This window comes from Sinocyclocheilus grahami, unplaced genomic scaffold, assembly GCF_001515645.1.
Source record: "Sinocyclocheilus grahami isolate Dianchi unplaced genomic scaffold, SAMN03320097.WGS_v1.1 scaffold64.1, whole genome shotgun sequence".
Taxonomy (NCBI): domain Eukaryota; kingdom Metazoa; phylum Chordata; class Actinopteri; order Cypriniformes; family Cyprinidae; genus Sinocyclocheilus; species Sinocyclocheilus grahami.
Genome location: NW_015505243.1, coordinates 1,506,792 through 1,514,273, shown reverse-complemented (window position 1 = coordinate 1,514,273; position 7,482 = coordinate 1,506,792). Strand labels below are relative to the sequence as shown.

Genomic DNA, 7,482 nt, shown 5'->3' with positions numbered 1-7,482 from the left:
TATGTGTCACATGACTCGGACTGCTAAACCTGATTGGATGGCTGTTAAACTTAAGGCATCTGGAATGAATGAATGAATTAGTTTTTTGTATTAAAATGTTTTAATTATTGCTGTTGTTAAACAATACAATGTGTTCCCAAAAATTAATTATTTAGAAGTATTTGTCAATAAATCAACGTGATTTGACTAGCAGAGATGATCTGTTTGTCTGTGGTAGTGTTCTGGTAATGTCAGTTTAATGTTTGTTATGTGTTTCAGGTGAGTCGTCTGTCTGTGGAGAGCTGTTCTCAGCACAGCAGCTGTGAGACGTGTCTGGGCTCAGGGGATCCTCACTGCGGCTGGTGTGTCCTGCATAACAAGTAAGTCAATGTCATTCCTCTTACACAGACCAGAACAGTTATTCTGCACACTAAAATATGCTTGCTATGTCTTGGAAAAATAAAGCATTACATGGTGTTTAAGAGATCGGTTGTTCTTGTATTTTTAAATATGAAAATATACTGGTCATATTGAAGAGTGTCCCCTTTTTTAGTCGGTATGCTTTGGTTTCGTCACTGCCGTGAACCGTGATTAGCTGCTGATTGGTTAATCGGTTTCTGGGAAGGGACATTCTTATTCTAGTAAGCATTTGATTGGACAATAATAAATGTAGTGCAGGATGAGTCATCACTTTTTTTTTGGTATAATTTTGCTAGAAGACAGAGACTGTAAATATTTAATCCGAACACTGCTGTTCAAAAGTTGTGTTAAGAAGGCTTTTTAAATGTTTTTGAAGTTTCTTATGCTCACCAGTGCTGTGTATATTTGATTAAAAAAAAAATACAGTAAAAATTTAATAATGAAATATCATTACAGTAGAATGATTCATGATTACAATGATACATTTTTTTCAGAATTCTTTGATAAATAGAAAGTTCAAAAGAACAGCATTTATTTAAAATTGAAGTATTTTAACATTCTAGCTTTTGTAACATTCCAAATGTGTACTTACTGTCACTTTTTTTTTTTTTTACTGTCACCAAGACTCAACGCGCTTCACTTGAGAATACTACCTCAACAGCCGTTTATGAGCACTGTTTATTCATATTAAACATTTAAGCTAAACGTTTTCAAACTTACGGTGTACACTACAGTCTCCATGCCCACAGTGTCCCAAACAAATAATTTTTACATTTATTTATTTATTTATATTTTCATTGTCTGTCTACCTGGGATTTTGGTATGGAGTTAAAGGTTAGGATTATAATTTTTTTTTGGTAGTAATATATCACCTTTTGTTGTTTTCTCGTGGTATCTGATAGAGAGTTTGGACGCGGTGACATGTGACGTCAGACTTAAAAAGTGGATTGCTCGTTTGAGTTTTCCCTCTTTTCCTTGGATTTCTTGGCTTTCAAATAGCTTGAAAAAGCACCGTGCGCGTTTTACTTTCACTTTCAAACTAGCGGCAATTCAGCGTTGATTCAATTCAAGCAACAACAACGTCAAACTCAGAACTGTTATTAACAAAACAAAAGAAAATGCATCATATATGCCTAATAAAATAACAAATTACTTGGGTATATAAAACTGAAAATCAGCAAACACTGTGGAACCAAATAAATAAGAAACATAGAACGTTTATTAGCAAAACGAATAAGAAAGCTTGGAGGCACGGCATATACACCTTGCGGTAAAATAAATAAAATACACAAAGTTTAAATAAAGTAATCAGCAAACACTGTGGAACCAAATAAATAAGAAACGAATGTTTTAAAAAAACTTCCAGTCAATAGGCTTTTCAAAATCTAAAATATTGGCAAACAGGCGCCTTTGAATTTCCTTTCTAAACAATCTTCTGCCATAGTCTTGTCTTTCTCACCTCACTCATGTCAGTCAGCTCGACTCACTCTCCTCACGTGATAATAAAATCTGACTCCTGCTCCGTGGTGCACTGTCGTTCGCGCACGGTTCGGCACGCTGCATTGAGCGTTTCGTTTTTAAAAGTGTCTGTCCTCTAACTGAACTAGGCTAAATGATTTTTGTTACTATAAATAAATCTAAACGACGGTGGGGGCCGGTGCCACGGTAGGCAAATGACATAACTGGTGTTGCGGCTTAACACCGGTATAACCGAAAACACCGTCTATCGCAGCAAGCCTATTACAAACGTGTCTGCACTTCGTCACCTTCCACTCAGGATTCACTTATGAACTCTTTAAGACACCTCAGGGAATTCTGGAGCCCAGCCAGCCAATCAGAGCGCTGCGTCGCTGGTGGCTGCCATTTCAACTACCTCATGCAGGACTTGGCAGGTGACAGGCCTCCCCACATGTTCACTAGTCTTTTTTCTTTTCTTTTTTCCGCTCCCGTCATTTCTGCCTCTTACCTCCGGTTGATCCCCAGGCAGCAGCTGGTCATGGGGGCCGGTTACTGCCGTCAGGAAGTGTCTGGCTATTGCTGGCTTACCGCCACCCCACGCTGCCTATCTGCTGTCATCAGGGCTTTCTGCTCCCTCCTGTACTGGATGAACTCCCGTCAGAGAGTGGGCTGCATTCAGTCAAACCGGGGGAGGATGAGCATGTGTGATCGCCGAACATGCTCTTTAATATCTGGAGTGTTTGCTGGAAAGAGATGGGAAAGGTTTTGACATAAGTGTGTGTGTGTGCCCGGACCGGTTGAGATCGTGCTATGGGGGCGACAAGGCCTGAGGGTACGGATTGTCATTGTAAGCTTCAACAGAAACGAAAAACATTGTCTTTTTGTCTGCGGTATCTGTAGTGAGAGGGAAATTGGATCCAGAGTCAGCAGTCGTAGCGTTTCCGAGCTTTTGGCAGCGGTGTATAGACGCAGATAAAGTTATCCGGAGGTGATAAAACCACTTTGTTCTGACTTCCTGTAGTACTGTGAAGACATCAAGTTTTACACATCTACGATTTGATGCATCTTTGTTGAATAACATTTTCTTTAAAAAAATATATATATTACTGACCCCATACTTTTGAATGGTAGTTTATGAAAGTTGATTTAAAATGTTTTAAGAGTATGCTAACATAAAAATGACCTTAAAACTAAAAGCTTCATTTTTATTTTTAATCTTATGGGCTTCAAACATTGCTTATCCAATCAGATTTTATATCACCACTATTAATTTTATAATTGTGCATTTTTAAGTAAAATTACACAAATAAAACACTTGCAGAATAACATTCTTTTCTTTCAAAAAAAATAAAAATACATTATTGACCCCAAACTTGTGAATGGTAGTTTATATAAGCTAATTTTGAGCATTTTAGGAGTACGCCAATATAACAATAACCAGAGAAATAAGACCAAAAGCCTCAATTGTTGTTAATTTTTTTATTTATTTTTTTTTTTTTAAATCTTAAGGGCTTCAAACATTGCTTATCCAATCAGATCATGCGTCACAATTATTCATTTTATAATTGTGCAGTTTTAAGTACAATTACACCATTTAAAGTCTTTGACAGTCAATCTATGTTCAATGCAAATGCTTCTGTACTTCAGCTTTGTTTTGCCTTCCTGTAGTTCCATGTCTGCAATTTAATGCATACTTGCTGAATAACATTATTTTCTTTTAAAAAGAAAAATACATTACTGACCCTGAACTTTTAAATGGTAGTTTATATAAGGTAATTTTGAATATTTTAGGAGTTTGATGCCATAAAAATGACCTCAACTCTAATAGACTAAAAGCCTCAATTGTTGTAAATTTTCTTACTGGGTTCATTGCTCATCCTGTCAGATTTCAAAAATTCAGATTTTGTCATAACTTTTAGTTTTATAACTGTGCATTTTTAAGACCAATTACACCACTAAAAGACTTCGACAGTTGTTGTACCGGCATTCTAAACATGTCTGTACAGAAACGCTAAAACTGTACAGTGTGAGGGACTGTGTGGCTTCGGTTGCACAAGTTGGATCCACAGTGTATATAAGTTCATTTTGAGTAATTTAAAAGACTGCTTACATAAAAAAAATTACCTCAAAACTAATAGACTAAAAGCCTCAATAGTTGTGATATTTTAACTGCTTCAGACGTGGCTCATCCAATCAGATTTTACGTCAACTAATTGTGCATTTACACAGTTACACCATTAAAAGACTTTGACAAGTATTACAAACGTGTCTGTACTTCATCACGAGTTGTCATTGGAAGCTTCAAAAGAAACACAAAACATCGTCATCTCTTCTGCGAAATCTGTACAGCAAGTACGGGTTTGGTTGCACAAATTGGATCGAGTCAGCATTTGTAGCATTTCCGAGCTTCTGACAGCGGTGTATAGACGCAGATAAAGTTCTCCAGAGGTGACAAAGCAGCTTTGTTCTGCCTTCCTGTAGTACCGTGAAGACCATTGTGGAGTTTTACACGTCAGAGAGAAAAAAACTCCAGTCACATCTATGTTCCACCGTCGCCATACCTTCAATGAGATAAAAATCTTTAATTAAGATGTAAATCTGGGATTGATGGAATAATTAGTGCAAGCCTTTACCGCACCCATTGGAAAATTACATTTGTTTGCATATTAATAGCATATCCCCAGATTGTACATGACCTTGTGACAGCCGCTGCACAGCGCAATTAGCAGCAGATCAAGCAAAGCAGCGGATTTAATGGCCGACATGTTCATTGCATGCAAACCCAGTTTCTAAACTCCAAAGATCCTGAACTTTGACCTCACCCGGCTCGTCACCCGTCCGGCCACAAGTTATTCGTGTTTGGATGACAGATGTGTGAATGAAAAAATACGTTACATAGAAGTCTGACAATACATCAGTGACTCTACTGTCGTGACACACGCTGTCTGCCGTGTGGCTTTGTGCCGCTCAGACTAGTGTTTGCAGAGTCAATAGGGCCTTTCGCACCGCTTTAGTTCCAGAACTAAATGGACAGTACTAAAGTACTGGGAAGATTTTGCGCGAACTATTTCCCAGTACTATTTAAAGGGTTACATTCACACCGACGGTGTGTACTAGGAACCGGTCGACAGCGACGTCATTTGTGCGCGGCCTTCAACAACATTAACAACAGGAGGATGGAGGACGCTGTTATCGGAGCTCTGTCTCGTGGGTTTCACAATAATGGACATGGAATGTCGACGTATACGTAAAGCGATTGAAAGGAGGACTAAGAATCTCCAACGACAACTGGCAGTGCTACATTTGCTACAAGTGCCTGCACTTCAGCATCCGTCCATCTATCGCTGTTCTCCATACTTGCGAAATAAGTTGACGCAATGTTTACAGTACAGCGTTTTAAATCATGGCGGGTGAGGGCCTTTTTTGTACGCGTTTGGCCAATCAATGTCTACTTGCGTCACGATTAGTACCAGTTGTGCTGGTTAGACCCTGCTCCGGAGTAGGAGCTAATTTGGTTCTCGAAAAAGGCAGTCCGGTACTAAAATCGCACCCAGTTCCGGCGGTGCGAAAACGCCAAAAAGTGGGTAGTTCCACAATTAGTTCTGGTACTATGAAAAGGTTCCTGCGGTGCGAAAGGCCCTAATGGAAACTGTTTGCTTTGACAGTGAAAAGGCGACCTTGAGACACACCGGCACATGAATATCTCAAGCGCTCAGGGCTGTCGAGTCTGTTTTATTAAAGTAAAGCTCTAAGAATCTTAGTATATTAACTCAGGTTTCGTATTGCATGGTGATTGTTTAACTCCCACTGGTTAAATAGACAAAGTTACCTTTTTTGAGTTCCTCTTTCAGCATAGAAAAATAAAACAATGCTGTGTAACTCATAAATGACTTGTGCACTAAAGCATTAGTGGGATGATTAGCAGTACAGTGATGGTAGGTCATACAAATAAGGTTTCTGTCAAAATGTTTTGATTTATATTAAATGATATTATGTCAGAAATAAATAAATGCATAAATGAATGATAAACAGCACATTTCTGACAACATAATGCACTGAAAAAAAATTGGTGTAGACTAGTACACTTAAAAAATCAATTGCAAAGAAACGTCAAGTAACACATCAAATTAAACATGAAATTAAAAAAAAACTGAAATAATATTTTCTTGGAAAATGTACTCCAATAATCGAAATTTTAATTTTTTCTGTTTTTTGCAGTGTTGGATTTTTTTTTATTTAATTAAATTTTTTTACTATACATGTCAATACTGCATGTGTCTGATTCACTGGAGAAAGGGGGGGGGGAAAAGGTTAATTAGAGCAGTGTTTCTCAACCGGTCACGACCCAAAAGTGGGTCTCGGAGTATACAGTCAAAGAAACAACATCAACAACAAAATTCTAAATGTTTTTCTGATGCAAGACTTTTATTTTGAAAGATGTGTGTGAAAGCTGTTGACACTTATTTATTTATTTTTTATTTTTTGCAGTTTAAGTAAAGACTGCCTAAGAAAAACGTGTTGTCCCGATTCAGTATATGCTGTCAGATGAGATGTTGTCGGGCTTAATGTCGGTCTCATTATTCTATCGTTATTTTTGTAACTTGTTATGAAATAAAAAGTCTCTCACCTCAGAAAAATGAACTGAACTGTCCTGTCAGACGTTATACAGTGCTTGTAGCACGCACTCTTCAATTGCACGCGCAAATGCGGTAGTGCACGCTGTATATCATATCACTAAAGCGCAAAAGAAACTATGAGCATGCAACGTGTGAAATAAAAGTAAAGTACCAATAAATCACAACTGGTACTTCGTGTGTTAGCTGGGAAGGATTTGCATGAAGGTATGCATTTAATTCACTAAAAAGAACCGCCTTGTAAGAGTCAATTGTTCATGAATCATTTGGTATACACTGGTTGTGATTTGTTTGGGAATCAGACTATACGGCTACATGAATGAATCTTTTGAGTTCTGTTTAGCAAATCAAACACGTAAAGCACAACCAGTGTGATCTGGTTCCTAAGTAAATGACTCTTATAAACTGGTTCTGTTTAATGAATTTTATAAAAATATTATATAAAATAAATTTAATTTATGAAATATTACTAAACATACATAATTTTACCTACATGTTGTACAGCCAATCAGTTTCTGCAAACTGCATACAAGTCAATATAACAGTAGTCGTAAGCTGTTGTTTGATTAACTAAAATTGGCTCATAAGAGTCAATTGTTCAAGAATCAGAATGTGTCAGTTCTTTTTAGTGAATTAAAACCGTACCACCACTAGTACCTGAAGATTCAGTAACAGTACTGCAATTTCTTGTCGACCATAAAACTTTTCACTCAAATTGTTTCCATTGCACATGTGGAGGCGGGAACCGGCGAATATTTAAATAAAACTTTAATAATAACATAAACACAAAACAGCGCGACAGCCCCTCGCGGACGACTGTCGCGCACAAGCAAAACCAAAACAAAATAAACTCCAGGCCTGGTCCTCTATCGTCTTTCCCTGTCGTCACTCCTCCTTTTTATCCTTCCGGAGCTCCTCCGTGAGACTCTAGACCGGTGCGTGGTGCAGGTGTCGCTCATTATCAATTACTCCACCGGCCTCGCTCCATTCC

General features: G+C 37.9%; 1 protein-coding gene across 1 annotated transcript in view; it reads left to right on the top strand.

Annotated features, from left to right (window-relative positions):
- The first annotated feature begins 261 nt into the window (after positions 1 to 261).
- Positions 262 to 7,482, top strand: part of LOC107584894 (plexin A3) — a 114,647-nt gene continuing 107,426 nt past the window's right edge. Inside the window, exon 1 of the mRNA XM_016271664.1 lies at positions 262 to 359. The gene's annotated coding sequence lies outside the window, so the exon portion shown is untranslated. The remainder of the gene's footprint in view (positions 360 to 7,482) is intronic.